The sequence below is a fragment of the Lissotriton helveticus genome, chromosome 6 (assembly GCF_964261635.1).
Source record: "Lissotriton helveticus chromosome 6, aLisHel1.1, whole genome shotgun sequence".
Classification (NCBI taxonomy): Eukaryota; Metazoa; Chordata; class Amphibia; order Caudata; family Salamandridae; genus Lissotriton; species Lissotriton helveticus.
Window position 1 is genome coordinate 1,681,371,861 of NC_136067.1, and position 22,467 is coordinate 1,681,394,327.

Consider the following 22,467-nt stretch of genomic DNA (forward strand, 5'->3'; position numbering starts at 1 on the left):
AGTGTCATCAATGATGCCATTCCAGATGTTGCAGTGATTTTTTCAATGATGTCGTAAGCATGTCGTGAGTGATGTAATATGTGAGATAATTAGCAGTGCATATCGAGGACGCACGTTATAGCTACATTAGAGCATGTAATATTAAATAACTTTGAATAATCGATTAATCTTCACAACTTTTTGAATCTCTGCAACTATTAAATGCATTGTATGTTTAAATTTCAGATAACAACTTGGGAAGCTGCTTGACTACATACCTTCAGTTTCAATCACCCACTTTCTTAATTTTGTGAAGACATGGACGTTTGAAGGACAATTGCAAGCTCTTCAAGCAAAATGATTAACAGCGAACAGTTTGTTCACAATGCAAGGGCTGCTCTTGTCTACGAGGAGAGACATTATTGGCCTTCATTGGTAAAATGCAAGTTAAATGAGAAATCATTGAAAGAGTTACAGAGTGGCTGGAACTGTTAAAGCAGATTGACATACAGGTAACTCTTGTCAAGGTATTTTGATGAGCATTGAAATATTATCCAGGAAACTGAATTGTAGATATATAGTTAAAAGTATATCTCGCAATTCCTCTTTTTATTTTATACCCTTTCTCTCTGTCCTCGCCCCTAAACTCAATTTATTTTCTCCTTGTAAGCACCGCTTTCTCTTCGCCAACATGTGTTGGGTAGGAAGACGTGGGTGCCATATTAAATATGCGAATGACCAATAGATATTTATCTTTTTATAGAAAAGACTAAAGATAATATTGTGTTTTCCTCTTTATGACCCACTGTTCTCTAAACATCAGTCTTTTATATTTATGTCAGCATTATCACAAGTTTGGGGACTGACAAAGATGCTGCTTATGCTGGGATATATAAAGTTTTGTTGCATGACCTGACCTTGCCTCTGCTGGGTACACCCAACTAATAACCAACAACTCCCACCTACATCACATACATGCCAACTTTTTAGATCTGAACTTTAAATTTTCATCATTGGTTGCTGCCTTGCCTGTTGCCCTACATTGCCTTTTCTTCTTTTGCTGCATTCAGCCTTTTTGTTTTGCACAGAGCTTGACTATTTAAAGATGTTGCTGCATCAACATTACAAGTATTGCACAGCAACTGGGGGACATATGCCATTGTTAGACCATACCTACACAGTGTTTTAGCATTGTGACGCGGATGCCTAAAGTAGGGTTGATTACTTTCATTTGTCAGAAATAAAATAGAACCTTCTGATTTTGTGAATGCAAACCCTTTTTGAAGAACATAAAAATAAGCCCGTTGGTTTCATAATGAAGCTGATGGGTTATGTCTATATTTCACAAGAAACACCCCACGTATGAAGCCGCCGTGGCAACGCCTCGACAGATCATGCCCTTTACACGGTACAAGCGTCTACAGCAAACCGCATGTGTGACGATAAGCAGGAGTTGATCCCTCACCTTACAACAACATTCAGAATTTATGGGACCTAATGAAGGTGTAATGGAGTAGAAAATACCACTTATTCCATTCATATGAGTACCCACTACAGTCTCTGGTAGAGGGGCATAAGGAGCCAGCTCTTTTTAGTGTGTGACAAAGATGGCAGCCCATAATTTTCCTATGGGGCGAATCTACCCTGTTAAAGAAATAGGTTGCTCTCTGTAACCGACCACCGGTCCTTCTGACTCTAATTTGGTGATTGTTGCAAGTTGGTGTGTGACAAAACTTCACTGCTCTTCATTTACCAACCACTGGCAAATGAATGCATACACAGTGTAATATTAAACGTAATTTAAAACACAGGACGTCTCTCACGGGTTCTTGATTGAGTGTATATATAACACTACATTCCTCTTTGTTTATTATTATATAGGGCGTGCAATGAACTGCACATAAAAATCTGCGCATTGAATAGTTGCATGAATTTAAAAAAAACGATTCCTATTACCGACTTCAACAGACCCTAGGAGTTAATTCAACAGACCGTAGGAGTTAATTTATTTCGTTAAATTAATTCCTTCAGAGTACTTGACATTGGGAAACGACAGTGAAGTTGAAATTGTGTGGGCATGTATGATTGGAGTGAGTGCGTGGCACTCCTGGTTTACACACCACAATAAAGAGACAAATTAAGAACATATCTAGGGGATCTAAATGGCCCAGGAAAAGGCCGGATAACGTTTTGGGCATACATTTACTGGCTGAAACTTGTTGACACAGGGATGTGGACATTGCTGGACGGAGAACCAAAAGCAGCTGTGGCAAAATGTTTCATTCCTACTCCCCCTCACTTTTTCTCCACTCTCTTGCTGTCCATCAATCCATTTTCTGTCTCTCCTCTCAACCTTCTTCCTCTTATTTGATCTGATCTGATCTCCCTCCATATATATATATATATATTACCTACTGGCGGTCGCCAGTAGGTATATATAGTTAGGATTTTTTCCCTATGGGATTTTTGAAAATTCTATGTCTAATAACTTTGGCGTTTGTGGACGGAATTGGCTGAAATATTCTGGAAAATGGAACATTTTGTTTCTGAGGAGCCCCTGAAAATTTGGGGGGGGGTTCGTCCAGGGGGGGCCGAGAAAAAAGGGGGGTCCCAAAACGTGTTTTTAACATTGAGTTTTCCATAGGGCGGTTAGCCTCACTTTTAGCCCGAACGGCTGAATGGATTTGCACGAAACTTGGCTAAATTGTAGGGACTGGTAGCCCGATGTGCCTTTTGTAGGTCTCAATATATGTGCTGCAGTGGATTTTGAGAAATTAACGTTCAAAAAAAGATATATATCTGTAAGCGCGGACCGGGCAGCGCCCCGGTTCGCGGACCTTAAGCGTACCGGAACTTCGCGTAGCGAAGCTGATTGGCTCTCCGGTGTCTGTCAACATTCTAAACAGTCCGGAGCGGCCGCCATCTTGTCTCTCGGTAGGATCGAGAGACAAGAGGAGGCCAAAACAAAGGGGGAAATAACTATAAGGGGGCATAGTAGATCCTCGCTGACCCCCTAGGTTTAATGTGGAGGTTTTAAAGGGGCCCCGCGGGGCAAAAAAAAATAATTTTTTTTTTGTTTTTTTTCGTGGTTAGCGCCCGGTCCGCGAACCGGGAAGCGTTCTGGGGAGTGTACTACAATGAAAAATGAATGATAGTCTTTTCAAATGCTGTATGTTAATTGATTGTTGGATTTTTTGATTATTTTTTATTTCCTTTATCTTCCCAGGGAGCGACCCGGTACGCGAACCGTTGAGCGCCTCGGTTCGCGGACCTTAAGCGTTCCGGGAGTCCACCATTTTGTGTTTCGGTCGAATTAAGATACAAGATGGAGGGCAAATAATGTTCGGAATGGGTAGAAGGGGGCACGGTAGAGTTATCTTGACCCCCTAGGTTTTCTGAGGGTGGCTGAGGAGGTTTATATGTGCGAAAAAAAAACATTTTTTTAAAAAAATTTCGCGAGGTTAGCTCCCGGTACGCGTACCGGGTAGCGCCCCAGGGAGCGTACTTTGTTGAAAATTAGTGAAAAAAGTTAGAGTAAAATAATAATTGTGAGTGATTAGATGTAGGGTAGCTCTGAGAAGAGCTTTTGGGTTTATGGTACATTTAGGTACTTATAAGTAGGTACCAATGCACATTCTTAAATTCAGAGTGAAAACTCTGTTGCCCTCATCTGAGAAGTGAACTCCATCTCCTCTGTAGATATCTTGCATGTAGTAACGCAAGTTATTGTTGTACAGGGAGCCCATTCCATGGTCTCTCATGTAAGCTGAAACAGATTTGTTTACATGCTTCCTCGACTTCTCAATTTGTGGACAAAATTGGTTTGACCACCTCCATTTCTGTCTTTGGCATATATTTGAATATACCAAGGCAGTCTGAGGAAAAAGTGCCATTAATTGCTCAAAGGTGTCCTTTAAAAGCATTTCCAGACCTACACCAGTCAAAGTGCCCAAGTCATTACCTCCACAGCGCACAATTAACAGGTCAGGTTTTGGCAAATGCATAAAGGTTTTCACCAATGGTATCAATTGGTGACATTTTAATCCTCTGTGGCCAAACCACTTAATTTCCACATCTTGTAAATTGAGGTTAGGTAAATTCCTGCTTTCAACGTACCTTTGAGCCCAGTGAATATAACTATGACCAACAATCCAGACAGAAAACATGGTGAGAGAAGGTTCTCCTGCAGTCAGATGAAGTGTGGCAATGAAATGGCAGTTGAAAAAATGAGAGTGTAAAATGAAAAAAAAACTGTGGAGTTTCTGTGTTCATGAAGCAGTAACAGTGATTGGTGGATTTTGATTGATGAAAACAGAAAGTTAGGGTGCACAGATGTGTTCTTTGAAAGATGTATTTTGAGTGGTCAATAAAAAATCATTAAATGAAAGAATGCACTGGATATGCAGGTGCACTGAGAGTTCAGAGTTCAATTGCAACATTGTTGTGTGAACTTGCAAACACCAGAGTTTTTCCAAGAGGTGGTTGCTATGGAAAATAGGCAGAAAGGGCAGAGGGGGAAGGGTTTTCATTTGAAAAAAAGTGAGGGAAGAGTTTTGATTGGGTGACATGAGAAATATGTGTGAAGAATTACAGCATTTCTGTGCTTTTGATAGCTGCAGACTCTGGAGTGCATACCTTTTGCTCTGCTGAAGACAAATTGGTGTGTTTCTTAGACTGTTTTCAAACTCAAAGTATTTGCTAAGGTGAGAAAATATTTCTTTAATTTAGATAGAGAATAGTGTGCTTTAAGGAGAAAATTATGATTTATGTGGCGCAAATTGCTTGTAAATATGCTCTCACATGTGTATGGAAAATTTTGATTTTGAATGTTTGTGTTACATAGCCATGTTAAAAGTGACCCAACCATGCTGGAAAGCCAATCAAAAAATGCTTTCATGTGTTTTAATGACATTTTAAGTCATTTTCCCATGTGCAGTGTTTAGAAATTATGATTTGAAAATCGTTTTTGGGGAAAAGGAATTGTTTTTAAATTCATGACAAGGACATAATGGTGTATGCTTCTTTATAAGGCAATTGACTGTCCCTGATGTTATTTTTCTCATTTTAGTGTAAGACCTTTCTCTGTGGCGCAAATTGCTTGTAAATATGCTCTCACATGTGCATGGAAAATTTAGATTTTGAATGTTTGTGTTACATAGCCATGTTAAAAGTGACCCAACCATGCTCGAAAGGCAATCAAAAAACGCTTTCATGTGTTTTAATGACATTTTAAGTCATTTTCTCATGTGCAGTGTTTTGAAATTATGATTTGAAAATCGTTTTTGGGGAAAAGGAATTGTTTTTAAATTCATGACAAGGACATAATGGTGTATGGTTCTTTATAAGGCAATTGACTGTCCCTGATGTTATTTTTCCCATTTTAATGTAAGACCTTTCTCTGTGGCGCAAATTGCTTGTAAATATGCTCCCACCTGTGCATGGAAAATTTTGATTTTGAATGTTTGTGTTACATAGCCATGTTAAAAGTGACCCTACCATGCAGGAAAGCCAATCAAAAAACGCTTTTATGTGTCTTAAGGACAATTTAAGTAATTTTCCCATGTGTAGTGTTTTGAAGTTATGATTTGAAAATCGTTGTTGAGGTAAAGGAATGTTGTTAAAATTTATGTGCGCCATATGCCCCCAAATTTCTTTTTTAGGGTTGCAGCAGGGTGTTCTTGAGACACCCCTGCACCTTTGGAATAAATTCCTAATTTGTGATGAGCAAATTGTTAATCGCAAATTGCACCTTCATTTATATGAGCCTCCTAGCCCATGGAAATGAATGGGTAAAATAGCAATTAGCAATTTGCTCATTGCAAATTAGGAATGGTAAAGAATTGCTATTTATTCCTTAAAATTCGCTATTTAGGAAATGCAAAATAGTTTGATGATACATATGGCGGTTGATCTCTAACAAGATAAGAAGCTTATGGATTCATTTATGGTGACTGGCGCAATGAAGTAGACATCACTTACTTCATTGGTAGAGCTTTACATGTATTATCTCCTCTGTATTCTTCATCAAGCGTAAATTTAATCTGCAATCCTGAGTAGGCCTCACTTTAAACAAACCTCTGGATAGGCTACATCTTATTGTTATCCTGTATTAATCATTTAAAATGCTAGGGACAGATTTATGATAGGTGTATACCTCTTTTGCGCCACTTAGAAAACATTGTCCATGGGGAAATGACTTAAAGACACATGAATGTGTTATTTTAAAACGTTTGCAATTTTTTTGGGTCACTTTCAACATGGCTATGTGACTGAAACAGTCAAAATCTAAATTCGCAATGCACAGGTGGGAGCATATTTACAAGGAATGTGCTTCATGGGGAAAGGTCTTATAATGTAATATGGGAAAAATGACATCAGAGACACTGAAATGCCTTATAGAGAAGCATACACCATTATGTCCTTGTCATAAATTTGCAAACCATTACTTTTCCCCAAAAACGATTTTCAAATTATATTTTGAAAACACTGCACATGTGGAAATGACTTAAAATGTCAATAATTCAAAATTTGCGATTCCTTAAATGCAATGTATCAAAAAAAAAATATGTAAAAAATGATATTAAGGATTTGGAAACTACCACCAACTTCTAGTTTGTGGTAATTTGCGAATTCTTTTCAAAAAGCATTTTTTTCAACAAAAAAAAAAGGTCCCATATGACGCCCATACATGCCCTTAGGGCATGTAGGTGTGCCATATGCTCCCAAATTTCTTTTTCAGGGGTGCAGCAGGGTGTTCTTGAGATACCCCTGCACGCTTGAAAAAAATCCTATTTTGTGATGAGCTAATTGCTAATCACAAATTGCAACCTTCATTCCTATGAGCCTCCTAGCCCATGGAAATGAATGGGTAATTTGCAATTAGCAATTTGCTCATTGCAAATTAGGAATAGTAAAGAATTGCTATTTATTCCTTAAAATTTGCTATTTAGGAAATGCAAAATAGTTTGATGGTACATATGGTGGTTCATCTGTAACAAGATAAGAAGCTTAGGGATACATTTATGAAGACTGGCGCAATAAAGTGCACATTACTTACTTCATTGGTAGTCCTTTATATGTATTATCTCCTCTGTATTCTTCATCAAGCGTAACTTTAATCTGCAATCCTGAGTAGGCCTCACCTTAAACAAACCTCTGGATAGGACACACTTTATTGTCATCCTGGATTAATCATTTAAAATGCTAGGGACAGATTTATGATAGGTGTATGCCTTTTTTGTGCCACTGTGCGTCACTTTTATGATGCAGCGGTGGTGCAAAAGATTTGCTATGAGGCGACAACATTACAAATTGATGCATTTAGGCAGATATGTCATGGTGTAAAAAAAACGTACCACATAAAACCCAAGCAGCAGTGATGCAAAAGATGCACCATGTCGCAAGACAGGCCTCACTTGGGGCCATATGTATCAAGCTAATTAGCATTTGCAAAGATCAAAATTCTATGAATTTCGGCCTTTGCGAATGTTAATTAGACAAATGGTATGTATCAAACAAGTTTGATGCAAAATAAGGAGTAGCAAAATTTGCTATTCTTTATTTTGCGATTGCACTGAAGCATTTGCAAATGTTGTGACTACTTAAATGCAATGTATCAAACAAAAACTATGTAAAAAATGACATTAAGGATTTGGAAACTATTGTGGTAAATTGGTGGTAATTTGTGAATTCTTTTCAAAAAGCTTTTTTTCAAAAAAACAAAAGGTGCCATATGACGCCAACACATGCCCTTAGGGCATGTATGTGTGCCATATGCCCCCAAATTTGTTTTTCAGGGGTGCAGCAGGGTGTTCTTGAGACACCCCTGCACCCTTGGAAAAATTCCTAATTTGTGATGAGCAAATTGCTAATCGCAAATTAAACCTTCATTCATATGAGCCTCCTAGGCCATGGAAATGAATGGGTAACTTGCAATTAGCAATTTGCTCATCGCAAATTAGGAATGGTAAAGAATCGCTATTTATTCCTTAAAATTCGCTATTTAGAAAATGTAAAATATTTTGATGATACATATGGCAGTTCATCTGTAACAAGATAAGAAGCTTAGGGATAGATTTATGATGACTGGCGCATCACCAGGGATGTGACAGTCATCCTGCGCCACTGTTCCGCCACCCATGTTGTGCTGCATTTACAATGCGGCGCAGCATGGGGCAAAAACGGCACAGATGCGTGACGCATCTGTGCCGTAAAGGTGGCGCATTGCTGGAGTTGTATCGCAAGTGCGATGCAGCTCCAGCAAGGCTCAGGGGTGCCCCATCTCCACAATGCTGCATCAAGACCTATGCCAGCTTCAAGCAGGCGCAGGGTTTTGACGCAGCTTTCTCCTATCTGATTGTAAATGCGGCACACCATGGGTGGTAAAGCAGTGGTGCACATTAACTGGTGCATGCCTGGGGATGTGCCATTTAATATAAATCTGCCCTTTAACATTTAAGTATGTGCAGGGGACACAGAGTCGGTGAGGCTTATCCAAGGTTAAGAAGAGATGAGTCCTGTTCAGTGAAAAATTAGACATAGGCTTCACCTGCTCAGCATTGCTGGACATGGCTAAATAATAGCTGCAAAATGTTAATCTTGTTAAACAATTTTACTATTATAATCTCTGAGATTTGTTTCTTACTCTGCAACATCTCATTGTTGTTATCTTTCTTTAAAGATAAAGACAACCTCAACATGAGCGACAATCTGCAATCAGTTGATTTTGACCTCATCATTGAACTTGTAATTGAAACATCAGTGGATGTTGATCCTTTGGATGATTTAAATCCTGAGGATGAAGAAGAGCGTGATGAGGATGCAGATTTGTCCGAATTATATGATATAGGATGGGAAGCTGACCTGCTTGAGCCTTTGGAAATATAAACATTTATTTTTAAAATTTATAATCAATAAAAAGTAAAAAGGTAAACCGTTTAATTTAAAAATAAAGACACCTTCAAAAACAGGTTATGTGTAGTGTCTTCAATAAAATATTAAAATATGCTCATAAAATTAGATCAGATTCACATATAAAATAGCATAGGTAACATAAATATAAATGTCATTTCTTTTCTGGTATTTCTGTATTGTAAAATTGCCAATGACTAAAAAATCTTCAAATTAAAATGTCAAGTAGTGTGTTATGTTTTTGATCACTATTACTGATTTACTGTTTGATAATAATGTTTATTAACATTTTTTATTATATTTTTCCTCAGATTCAACTGCAGATCATTTCAAGATTTCACCATGCCTACAATACAAAGACAGATAAAGGCTGCAAAACGTCAAAGACAGCAGGTGAAAAAAAAAACGCAGCAGTCCTCTAACAAAAAGATTTCTCAAGCCACGAAGAAAGCACCGGGTAAGAGCTCTAAATATTTCATGAGAAATATTTGTAATAAAAAAAATATTACTACAGAAAATGTTTCAGTCCATAACACGAGAAGGAAATCAAATGGAAAGAAAAGGACAATGAAAAATGTTACTGCTAGAGCAAGAGATAAATCTGTGCATGATAGTAGAAGGAAACAACAGTTTAGGGAGATTCGTAAACGAATGTTCCGCAACAGGATAATTGGCAATTTGTTAAAAAATATTAAGAAAGGTCAACAGAAACTAGTTTTTTATAAGAGAAAAAAAAAAGTTGAGAAAGTTATTGATCAGGCATTTGAAATTAAACGTAAGTTATTTATTTTGATAATCAATAGAATTAGGAAGCTAAACAAGGCAATTTTTGATTTCAAAAGAAATAGTAGATGGAAGAGAATAGTTAATCGTAGTAATTTTTGTGAAGTTTTTTCTGGAGAATGGATGCATAGTTCAAGCTGTGAGGCATTTTTTAATGAGGAGAGATTTCCAGGATAATGATTTGGTGCATGCAGTTGACACCAGTGGTCGTGCTTATGAAGTGAAAGATGGTTGTCCAGTTGAAAAAGAAAAACTTGTGACAACAGAGGCAGAAGAGTTGTTAGGTAATGAGGTTTTAGGAAGACGTGCTAAGGGTCCTGTGTACACCTGGAAGTGTAGTAGTATTTGCAGTGTGCGACAGGATTCCATCAATTTGCTTTGTGATTTTGTACGGTCATTTAACAAAAAAAGTTTGAAGCAGAAAATGATGTTGTTGCAAGAATTAGATCCTTGCAGAGTAAGAGAAGTGACAGGTTTGCATGGTCATTCACTGGCTTGTCTTTCCAGGAGAGTATGCCAGAGTGTTTTTCATCATTTCAGGATGCTAGCAGTGCATCATAACAAAGTGAGGAAATTAGTTAGAATGTTGTATTATGCTAAGAGTCCAGCAATTATGCTGAAACAATTATGCGCTGCTCTTTTGCATGGTTCTGAAATAGATGTGAAGAATATATGTGAAGAAATTGAGTTTTGTTACTTTGGAAGTAAAGAGGAGAATGTTGAAATTGAGCAAGAAGTAGAGGGTCATGTGGAAGATAGTGTACAGGTTTCCAGTACAGATAATTTCCAGAGGGAAATTGCGACGTTTGACGTGAAATCAAGTGAGAGGCCTAATTTCACTTGTGTGTGTTGTAGACACACTTATTATAAGAATCAGACTAAGTTAGTGGATTTATATGCAAAAAGTGAAAGGGAAAATAATAGTGAATGGAAGGATTTTGCAACATACTTGATGGTAGAAAATTGTTTTGATTTGGGATTGGATCAACGTGTGTGTACTTATTGTTGTAACAAATTAAAACAAAACCAGATGCCTGCTAGAGCAGTTCATAATAATCTGGAATTGGTTGAGATTCCTTCTGAATTGAAGGACTTAAATACTTATGAATCTATTTTGATTCAAAGTATCCATCCCTTTCAGGCTATTGTAAGAATGGAGCCAAAGACAGGGAAATTGCCTCCATCAGATTTACAGAGAGGATTAAAGGGAAGAGTTGTTTATTTGCCTCTAGATTTCAAGAAAAACATTAACACAATTGGAGTAGAAAAAGTGGAAGAGGAACCTCTGGTTATCTTAGTTAATGGGGTTCCGACAAAGAATAAGAAAATATGGCAAGATTTAGTAGATGTTAGGAAAGTTAAAAAGGCAACATTGTATTTGAAAAAAAATAATAAATACTATAAGAATGTATATGTTGCAGAAGAGGAAGTAAGTGAGGAAGAGGATAGCGATTTGTGTGCTGGTCAAATTGAGAAAGTAGAACCCTCTACTAGTGAAGAAATATATGAACATTATAGTGTTCATCCTTTGCATTCCAAGGAAGTCATGGGGAATGCTATTGAGTTGTTTCAAATGAAACAAGCCAAAGGGAGTCCCATTAGTGTTTGGGAGGAAAGTTTGGAAGCTCGGTGTTTCCCACAGCTTTTTCCAACAGGTCAGGGAGGAAGATATGATGAGCGACCTCATCAAATTCCTGCTTCTGAATACCGGACTTTGCGATTGTATGCAGGAGATGCTAGGTTTCGACAATGCATTCCTTATTTGTTTCATCTCCTGTTTGAAAGCGATCTGTCTGGACTGTCATATGCAGTGAACCACATCTTGAAAAGTGGTATACACATGCAAAACATCTCGGCAAGTGATTTTATGGATAAAGTGAATGTCCAAGATAGTATTTTGGATTCTCACCTGACTAATCTCATGGCGTGTCAGCGTGGTACTAATGAGTACTGGTACCGTCGTCATGGTGATTTAAAATGTATGCTGAGGAACTTAGGTACTCCCACATGGTTCCTCACTCTGAGTTGTGCCGAGTATGGCTGGGAAGACTTACTTCAATTTCTACGAGAGGCAAATGCTAACGTAGATAACATCGAATTCAAGACACCCGGAGAACTGTGCTTTTTGGATCCAGTCAATGTATGTAGGTACTTCAATCATAGATTTGAAGCTATGATGTCTTTCATCATGAATAAGAAGAATCCACCTCTTGGAGAGGTGTTGGATTTCTTCTGGAGAAAGGAGTACCAAGCAAGAGGTGCTCCTCATATACATATGTTGCTGTGGATCAAGGATGCACCTAAATTTGGAACGGATCCAGAAGACTCAGTGATGAGTTTCATCCAACAGTATTCTACGTGTGCTGTTCCAAACGCAAAGGAGAAGAAAAGCCTAAGAGAAAAAGTTCTGCGTTTCCAAAGCCATCGATGTGGAAAGTACTGCCGTCGTAAATTCCGAAACAAAGACAAGTTCTACACCAAATGTCGTTTCGGCTTTCCACGACCGGTGATTTCTAAAGGAAGAGTAAACAGTTTGATGTCTTCGCTGCGACATAATGTGATGAAGAAATCACCTAAAAACACATACAATTTGAAGAGGAACGAAGAGTCCAAGTACATCAACGACTACAACCCGGTGATTTTGTCCATGTGGAATGCTAACATGGATATACAGTTTGTGGCTGATAACTGTATGGCTGTGGCTCGGTATGTGACGTCTTACATCACCAAAAAAGAGAAGACAGAATTGAAGGATATGTGGGAGGACATTTCCCATGAAAAGAGCCTCAGCAAGAAGTTGTACAGTTTCAGTCTGAAGATGTTGTCGCATCGAGAAATCGGAGCGTATGAATGTTCTGACCGGTTGTCTTCAGCAAGTCTCTATGCCAAGTCCAGGAGTATCGTTTGGGCGAGTCTTGGTCTTGCTGCAACGCGTAATCGAGTTCTCAAACCTGTGCGGGAAATTGAGTATTTGGCGGAAAAGGAGCCAAACAGTACCGACATTTTGAAGACAAACATGTTGGATACATATTATCCAAATCGAAGCAGTCACCTCGAGAATGTTTGTCTGTATGAGGTTCTGCAAAATTACATATTCAAGAGGAACATCAAAGAAGATACTGAGAAAGGAGTGTATGCTGTAATAGGAAGTGAGGGATGTCTGGTCAAGCAAAGAAAATGCCACTTGGTAAACCATCGAAAATTGAGTGGCGAATCTCCTGAAAAAAAGGAGTTTTTCTATTTAGCACTTTTGCAACTTTTCAAGCCTTGGCGTGCAGAAGAGGAACTGCTTGGAGATTTCTTCTGTTACGAAGACTCTTTCAATGCCGCCAAGGAGACCATAGAATGTCCTGCTTTTCCCAAATATGTAGAAATGTTGAATGCGGAAATTGAGCAGGAAGCAACGATTGCAGCCGAGATTGCCAGAGACAGTTCTCAGGACAGTCAGAGTTCTGCTTCATTGAGTCAGGATCCACTAGGAGGACCTCTTATCGAAAATGAAGCTGCCACTGCTATGAATGAAGTGGAAAGAGCCATGGCACATGCTCAAGAGGATGCGGTTAACTTAGAAGAGTTGGAAAGGCAACTCAACGTTGAGCAGAGGAAAATATATGACGAAGTTACCATGCAAATTGATCATGGATTAAGTCATGATAAGAAAGAGTGCTCATGTACGTCGTTGAAGCCTGTCCGACTGTACGTGAGTGGAGAAGCGGGAACTGGAAAAAGTTTCCTCATTAAAGCAATTTCATGCTATTTGCAGGAAAGGACAGAGTCATCGCTGTCTTGTGTTGTCACTGCTCCAACTGGACTGGCAGCACATAATATTAAAGGGATTACTTTACATCGTTTACTGATGCTGCCAGTGGAGCATGACAACAAATTAGAATATCACAAGCTATCTGGAGATGCTTGTTTTGAAGTTTCAAGAATCTTGAGGAAAATGAAACTTCTTATCATTGACGAAGTAAGCATGGTTTCCAATGTCATGCTTGCCTTTGTGCATTTGAGGATGCAAGAAGTTCTCAAAACAGAGTATGATGTGTTATTTGGTGGCAAACACATCATTGTTTTCGGAGATCTTTTGCAGCTGACACCAGTGAAAGGGCAACCTGTGTTCAAAATGCTCACGCATGAAGATACCAGGAAGTGCCTAGGCAGCATTGGCAACGTCAATATATGGTTAAACTTCAATTATGCTGAACTGCATGAAAATATGCGTCAGGCGAAGGATGAAGTTTACAAGACTATTCTACAAGATGTTAGAATTGGAAAAGTGACCGAGCATGGGAAAGAAGCTTTACATGCACGATTACTGTCAAATTTATATCCAGAACAAGATGTTGTGCCTGAGAATATTTTTCAGAAAATTACTGAAAAGAAATCTGGAATATGTTTGATGCCAACTCTTGCAGAATGTGCCAAATTTAACAACAAAATGTTGCATTTAGAAAAGCAAGAGATTGTGAAACTGGAAGCTATTGATAGAGTAGAGCATATGGGATCAACAATTATTTTGTCTGAGAATCTGAAAACAAAATTGGATTCATTAGAGAAGAGTATATCTAAAACTGCAGGTTTTGAAAAGACTCTGAATGTGTGCTTGAACTGCCGTATAATTTTAAGAAGGAATTTACATGTTGAAAGAGGTCTGGTAAATGGATCAATGGGTAATGTTGTTGATTTTGTGAAATACAGAAATAGAGATGGAATTGAATTTTTAAAAATTAAATTTGATGGCATTGAGGAAGTACAGCTAATTGCTCGTTGTTCTGCTAGATTTTTGCTTGTAAAAGACTTATATGTTCGCCGTAAGCAGTTTCCTGTTTGCTTGGCATATGCGGTGACAATCCATAAATCGCAAGGTTTAAGTGTAGACAGTGCATTGGTGAATATTGGCAGTTCTGTGTTCAAGGAGGGTATGGCATATGTGGCATTGTCACGAGTTAGAACTTTATCGGGATTGTACTTGATTGAGTGTGATGTCACAAACATTTGTGCAGATCTAGATTGTGTTAAGGAATACAATAGGTTAAGAAGAGAGTATGCGCCACATTTGCCTCAGTTTCCTTTGTTTGAGAAACGTCTGGTAGGCCGGAAACGAAGAAATGAGAACAATACTGGGGAGGTTATAGCAAAAAGACAAAAAGTGAATGAACCTAAAATTACAAGCAGAAACAAAAAGGATTCTGTTGAAGATGTTGTTGGTTTTCAGTTTGAAAACAGTTCTGGTGTCAACTGCTATGCTAATGTAGTAATTAATGTTTTGTTTTCTCTAAAAAATGTAAAAGAAGAGATTGTGGTCAATTCTGATCAAAGATTTTGCGGTTTGTTAAATTCTGTGTTAGAGAAATGTACCACTGATAGAAGAAACATAGAAAGTGTGTCTGAAATTCGAAATCTGTTAGACAGATGTTCAGGCCAAACACAATTCTCTCAAAATATTCAGCAAGATTGTCAGGAGTTTTTAATGTATATGCTTGATGTATTACATGCTGAAGGTGTAGATGTAGATCAGCTGTTTGGGCTTTCTTATCAATGGCAGCATGACTGCGAGAACTGTATGATATCAAGTACTACTAGTGTAGACTCAGAAAGATTTATATATTTAACTTTGCCAGACAGTAAATCAGTCTCCTTTAATAAGCTAGTAAAAGCTGCTAATCACAACATGGAGTGTAGCCAATGTAAATCTGAAATGATGTCCACATTATTTATACGAACATATGGCCAGTACGTCATTTTAATGTTCCAACGATGTAGGCCTGATGGAACAAAATTGACAACTTTAATAAAAAATTTTGTAGCTTCGCAGTTGTCAATATCAGGAAGGACTTTTGTAACTACAGCAATTATATATCATGACGGCCCTTCAATATCATCAGGACATTACACAGCTTATTTAAAGTCTAGAAATGGCTGGTCATTCTGCAATGATTCTGTTTTAATTTTTAAAAAAAAATTGCCGTATGACCTTAAAAACTCTTACCTGGTGTTTTTAAAACCAAAATTTTAGGGAAATAATCTCGGGATGTGCTCTGTGGAATTTCAAGAAGTTCTAATGGCTCCTACACAATTTGGCCTTGAGGATAAGTGTAGTTCAGAGACATAACTTCTAATCATAGGACTGGACATCATGGAGATATATGTGCACTTTGAATGAGTTCAGAAAAACTGTTTCTTTTTATAAGCTAATTGAAGCAGCCAATCAAAACATGGAGTAGAGGGAATGTAAGTCTGCAATGCTGTCTACTGTTTTACATTGCTTTGTGATTAAAAGTGATGTAGAGAATTAAATAATTGTTGTAGTCATAGAGGTAGTGTAAGTCTGCTTCATATTAAGCAGTATCAGTGTCATAGGAAATGTAGAACATGACTGAGCAAGAAGGGGAAGATATTACTATTCCAGGATTGTGAAAATGATCTTCAACATTTTAATTCTGAAAGTTGCGGAAATGCCAAATGATGGGATTGGCTAACAAGAAATCCAAGAGTTATACATGGCTCTGACAAGATTTGGCCTTGTGGAATCTTGTGGTAGAGAGCAAGAAGTCATTTATTGTATGTAACATGTTTTTAAAAACGATGGAGATTTTCTTTCAGAAAGTGGCGGGCTGAAAGTAATAACAGCACAAAAGAGTGTAAGCTATTCATAGGACATCCTTGGACGTCATGGAAAGTAAGTTAACTTTAAGGAGTTCTGATTTTTGATTTCTGATGTTGTATGGGTTTTTTAAACACAATCATTTTGATTGTGTTTTTTTTTCCCCGCTGTTACATGATGAATACCTTCAAGTCACTGTTTTTAGTGAATTTTGATACATTCTGAGAACAGCAAAAATAAACCATTTAACATGTATAATTAATTCTGTACTGTTTGCATTTATGATGTATATGTAGAACTGTGTAGGAGGCATGGAGAAGGTGAGGCTTCTGTAAGTGTCAAAGTTGTTGCATGCAGTGCTGCACTTCTGCGTATTCTTTCATATGCTAGACTACATCTGCACAATGAGATACCTAAGCAAAGGAAACACAAGTGATGTGATTGTGAAATGAGCAAAATAAATTGCATGTATTTCAATTACATCACCTGTGTTTCCTATCATTACGAATCACATTGTGCAGATCAAGTTTAGGTCTGTCCAGGGAAACATAGGAGGTTTGGACTTTGTTGAAGATTGCAGTGGACATGACTCACTTCATTGGTAGACCTTCACATGTATTATGTCCTCTATTCTCTTCAACAACTCGAAATTTCATCTGCAACCCTGAGTAGGCCTCACCTGAAACAAAACTCTGGATAGTAGACATCTTATTGGCATCCTGAAGCAATTATTTTAAATTTTAGTGTCTTGCGACACTTTTCTGAGACAACAGCAATGCAAAAGATGCACCATGTTTTAAGATAGGCCTCACTTCATCTGCATCAAGATAGTGTTAGTTTAAAATGTATATCTTTAGGACTGTGTAGCTTCTGTAAGTGTCAAAGTTATTGAAAAACTGTTTGTCCTTCAATCTTTGCCCTTGTCTTTTGTAATTTTTTAATACATGTTTTTATATTTTTCAAATGTTTGTTCTCTCTTTCACAGATTGAAAGTATAAAAATAAAAAATGAGTAATTTAACGACAATTATAAGGTAAATATTTTGTACTCTTTTCGTTACATTTCTATCACATTGAACTACTATTAGTTCCACTGCTTCATTTCTTTAATCCTCAGTTTCCTGCCTTTGCTACTTCCCTCATTCCTTTCTCTATTACCTACTTACTCAACTCCTTCCACTCTTTTTCTCAGTCCCTTTCTTCTCATAGTTCCTCACTCTTGTTCACTCACTCCGTCTCTATTACTCTTAGTGTCTTTGACTGATCACTGTATCACTATTTGTTCATAATGCTTTCTCTGTGTAGTTGAAGCACACTAAGGGGCATATTATGAATGCAGCCAATAAAATTATTGCTCTTTTTATTGGCAGAAAACTGGTGCAAAAGCGGCTTTAGCGGCAGTTTTCTGCCGCAAAAGCAGCTTTAGCGACACATTTCTGCCGATAAAAGCTGCAAAACTTTTATTGCCTATGTTGATAATATGCCCCTATGTTATTTACATTAGGGCTATATTGTCCAGTATAACAATCAAAATTGCTCTCCAAAGACACCAGGCAAAGCAGACGCTCCCTCAAACAGATCACCAAGCGCAATTTACCCTACTTACAGCCTAGCCTGTTCTCTGTCGAGACTTTAGCAATCTTTAGAGCACAAGATAAGATCTTTTCACATGGAAGAGCCAGACGTATTGCAATTCTACTTAAGAAACAAGCATTGGCATAGACAATAGGTCTCGCCTTTGGGACCTTATACGTGTTTAGCCATGCAACAGTTGATGTTGCTGCACCAAGGATATTATGCTGCATAACTAAATACTTAGAAGGTCCCAAAGTCGATACCTATTGGCTATGCCAATGCTTGTTTTTCTTTCACTTCGTTATCTATTTTGTTTTTCACAATTATACCCTCTTCTGTCTGTTCTTTGGTAAATAGATCTATTAAACAGTATCTCTTCTTTACTCCCTATAGCTGTCTTTCTTGAAACATCACTCTCTGTTTACTTTCCTTATACTTACACTTTTTTTAAAAAAAAATTTTTTTTTTTGGTTAGCTCCCGGTCCGCGTACCGGGAAGCTAACCCGGGAGCGAACCAAAAGAAATAGAGCTTGCCAGAGTGCTAAACATTGTAGCAATTTTTTTGGAAAGGGAAGGTAGTTCTGAAAAGAACTTTTTTTTTTATATTTTTGTTGTTTTATATTTTTTTTTTATTTTTTGAACATTTTTTGTTTTTTTTGTATTTTTTGAACGATTTTATAATTTTTTTTGTTTTTTTTGTGGGGGGGAAACAACAAAAAACAGGCGTTGAAAAGGGCTCAACAGGAGCAAAAAAAAATTACTGGGGGCGGTTAGGGCAATCATGGTGTTCATACGCCAGGTTCAGTGCATTGATGCTCATGTTGCCACAAGCTATTAATGCACGACAGTGCATACATAAGTGAATCACGTGCCCAAAATTTGGTTGGATATTTGGCACAGTTTCCCGTGCCTCCTCTGGTGATAAAGAAACCGATGTTGTTGGTCTCGCCACAGGAGTTGGTCGAGGATTGTCCATCATATCCCTTAATTCCGCCCGGCTGTAATTTAGGGGATGTTTCCTCGTCATGTGCCTATGCATGGTATGATTACCATAGCTGTATTTTTTGTCCGTCCCTCTGGACAATTGTTCCTTGCATATGAGGCATGTTGCGTACCTGGCATTGACCTTTTTTTGGCCACGAGGGATGGAAAAAAACTGCCAGATGAAACTGGGTTTCTTTCTTGAAACCCGGGGCAACTCTTCCAGGAATTGTGGTTGTTCTCCCTCCTCATCCATCTCTTCATCTTCCTCCTCAGTGTTGGTAACCACCTGGGGAGGTGGTCCTCTCTTCCCATGAGGAGGTGGAGGTGGTGGTGGGGGTGCACCAGCTGAAGCAATCAGTGAAGCCATTTTCATACAATCAAAATAGGTCTTCCAAGAAGCAAAATAGGTCTTCCTCTCACAATAATGAAAGTCAGAGTGAGGAAAGAAGGAGTGGTTTTCATCATTTGGAAAAAACAATACTTCTCAACCAATGAAAAGTGTTATTTTTAGGTCACATGACCTAGCCTTCCATAATTATGAAACTAAAAGTGAAATGAACCAATGAAAAGTTTTATTAACAAGTCACATGACCTCTCACGCTCATGTTACGCGCTGCGGAACGCTCCCCGGTTAGCTTCCGGGTCGCTCCCCTTCGCGCCGCGGTCCGCGCCCCGGGACACTTCCGGGTGCGCTAACGCGATACGTCACAAGACGCATTTCGCGGCAACGCGATACGTCGCGCTTTCGCGCCGGGGATCGCTTCCGGGGAGTTGCGTTTCGCGCCTCGGTCCGCGCCCCGGGGCACTTCCGGGTGCGCTAACGCAGTACGTCATAAGACGCATTACGCGGCAACGCGATACCGTCACTATGTTGATTTGTTACCGGTTCGCGGACCGGATCGCGGAATCGAATTGAGCTAACGGGAAGCTTCCCGGTTAGCGGACCGGGAGCGAAACAAAAAAAATATTTAAAAAAATTTATTAATAAACATATAAAATATATTTTTGGATTTAAAGAAGAATACATTTTACAGCTGTAGATATTAGCTTTTAAAAAACCAATGAAATTCACTGAAAAAACCATAGGTTATAGACCATATATAGTTAGGAATTAGCATTTACAAAACCTTGAAAATTCACTGAAAAAACCATAGGTTATAGACCATATATAGTTAGGAATTAGCATTTAAAAAACCTTATTTTACTCACACAAAACCATTGAAATTCCATATATAGTTAGTTGTACTAACTATATATCGCGCACCCGCAATCCACTGCTGATCATGTCACATATTACATCATTCATGACATGGTCAGTGACATCACTGATGACATCACTGATGACATCTCAAATGACATCACTGATGACATCACTGATGACATCTCAAATGACATCACGGATGACATCACTGATGACATCTCATTTGACATTACTGATGACATCACTGATGACATCATTCATGTGATAATACGATGAAGCTCTTCAGACTCTAATATAACCTTAGATACAGTAAGTGTAAACAGACACTCACAGACTGTCACTCATCCATAGAGTTACACACACACCTAGTCAGTCATGCAAAGAATCAATCACACATCCATTTTCTCAACTATACAGTTATACACACCTTACTTATTCAAACATATACTAACACATATTTACTCTCTTATACAATCCCTGATACAAGTTCACAATGATCCATACAGCCACTCACACATTCACTGGCTCTTATGCACAGTTATTTATATATGTCAACTCTCACATGTACTGTGTTTTACATATGTACTTACTTTTACATGTAGCACTGAGATATCCATTCACTCAGCAATACACTCATGCACACAGTCAACCGCCCATACAGCTGTTTCCACATGCACTTTAGAACCCATACATCTAGTGAATCAACTGCTCACACATCTATGCACAGAGTCATACACCTCCCAGCCACCCATACACACTCTCAGTCTCCCATACAAATACGTAGGCAACCAATCAATAACGCATATAGTTAATCATATAGCTAATGATCAACACATGCAGCAGTTTATAGAACAACAGACATAATGATGCACAAATTGAGACAGTTTAGTCACTAACCCATGCACTCAGTGAGACACATTTAACCACTCACTCATACAGTCAGTCATGCACCTACTAAATCCTTCATCCAGACATTTATACATCCACTCATTCTTAAATATGTAAGACATATTTTAACTTTACAGAATTATACAGTCACTGGATGACGTCATCAGTGATGTCATCAGTGATGTCATTTGAGATGTCATCAGTGATGTCATCAGTGATGTCATTTGAGATGTCATCAGTGATGTCATCAGTGATGTCACTGACCATGTCATGAATGATGTAATATGTGACATGATCAGCAGTGGATTGCGGGTGCGCGATATATAGTTAGTACAACTAACTATATATGGAATTTCAATGGTTTTGTGTGAGTAAAATAAGGTTTTTTAAATGCTAATTCCTAACTATATATGGTCTATAACCTATGGTTTTTTCAGTGAATATATATATATATATATATATATCTTTTTTTTTGCCTTCCCTCTGCTCTTGCTCCATAAATAGGAAGCAGTTCTGGGACATAAAAAAATCAACTTCCAAAGACCCTAGCCCATCAGGGAAATGCCTGATGAGATAAAAGGCTAGTTGAGCCATGGACGTAGGAGCCAATAAGTACAATTCCCTGTTACATCCTGCCCTGCTTTTTACTCTAGCCAACAGTACCCTATTAAAATAAATACGTTTTGGAATACTACTGCAGCCTATTTAAAGTTTTCACTTATAACAGACCCCTGAAAAGTCTTTAAGACTACCATCAAAGTGATTCCTCCAAAAGTGGGGTTGAGCCTGTCAGGCAATAATAGCTGTGTTCTGTGTGGTGAAGGTAGGTAACACAGGAGTACACTCATTCTGGTAGGACATCTTTAGTATTAATGACAAGCTTTTGTGATATTGTGTTGTCCGTTCAAATGACATTTTTCCCTCTCCCTGGTATGGTCTATGACTAGAGTCGGAACTGAGAGTGACAAAACTAGGAAGTATTCAAATGTTATCCCATTTTATATTGGTAGAGAAACTGGCCCAAAAACTAAGTATGGTGACCCTGTGAAATCACTTTTGTAAAACACAGGCAAAAACCTTATAAGTGAAGTATCAGAAAATGGTGACAGTGCCAGCTTTATTGGACTTAAACTTCAAAGACCATTTCTAACAAAATAATACTATTGAGTGCCCATATATTATTAAAACTTCTGAGAATCGGGTTATGTCATACCCCTGCCTATCAAATCACTGGTTCCTAGATATGTGTAAAGGCAAGTAGAATTTGCAGATTCAGTGGAAAAGATCTGGGGCCAGATGTAGGAAGGCAAATACCGGTCGATAACGGCCGAATTCGGCCGTTACCGACCGGTATTTGCAGATGGAGATGTAGGGGCCTGAAATGTTACAAATCGGTATATTTACCGATCCTGTAAATTTACCGAATCGGTATATTTACCGACTCGGTAAATCTACATGTAGGTGGCACTGTAATCAGTGCCACAGGCCCTTACCGAATCGTTATTTACCATGGAATTCTATTCCATGGTAAATAACGAATTCCT

At 38.2% G+C, this 22,467-nt stretch overlaps 1 protein-coding gene across 1 annotated transcript in view; it reads left to right on the forward strand.

Moving 5' to 3' along the window:
* Positions 1–235: 235 nt before the first annotated feature.
* Positions 236–22,467, forward strand: part of ANKEF1 (ankyrin repeat and EF-hand domain containing 1) — a 301,953-nt gene continuing 279,721 nt past the window's right edge. The window contains exon 1 of the mRNA XM_078647084.1: positions 236–491. The gene's annotated coding sequence lies outside the window, so the exon portion shown is untranslated. The remainder of the gene's footprint in view (positions 492–22,467) is intronic.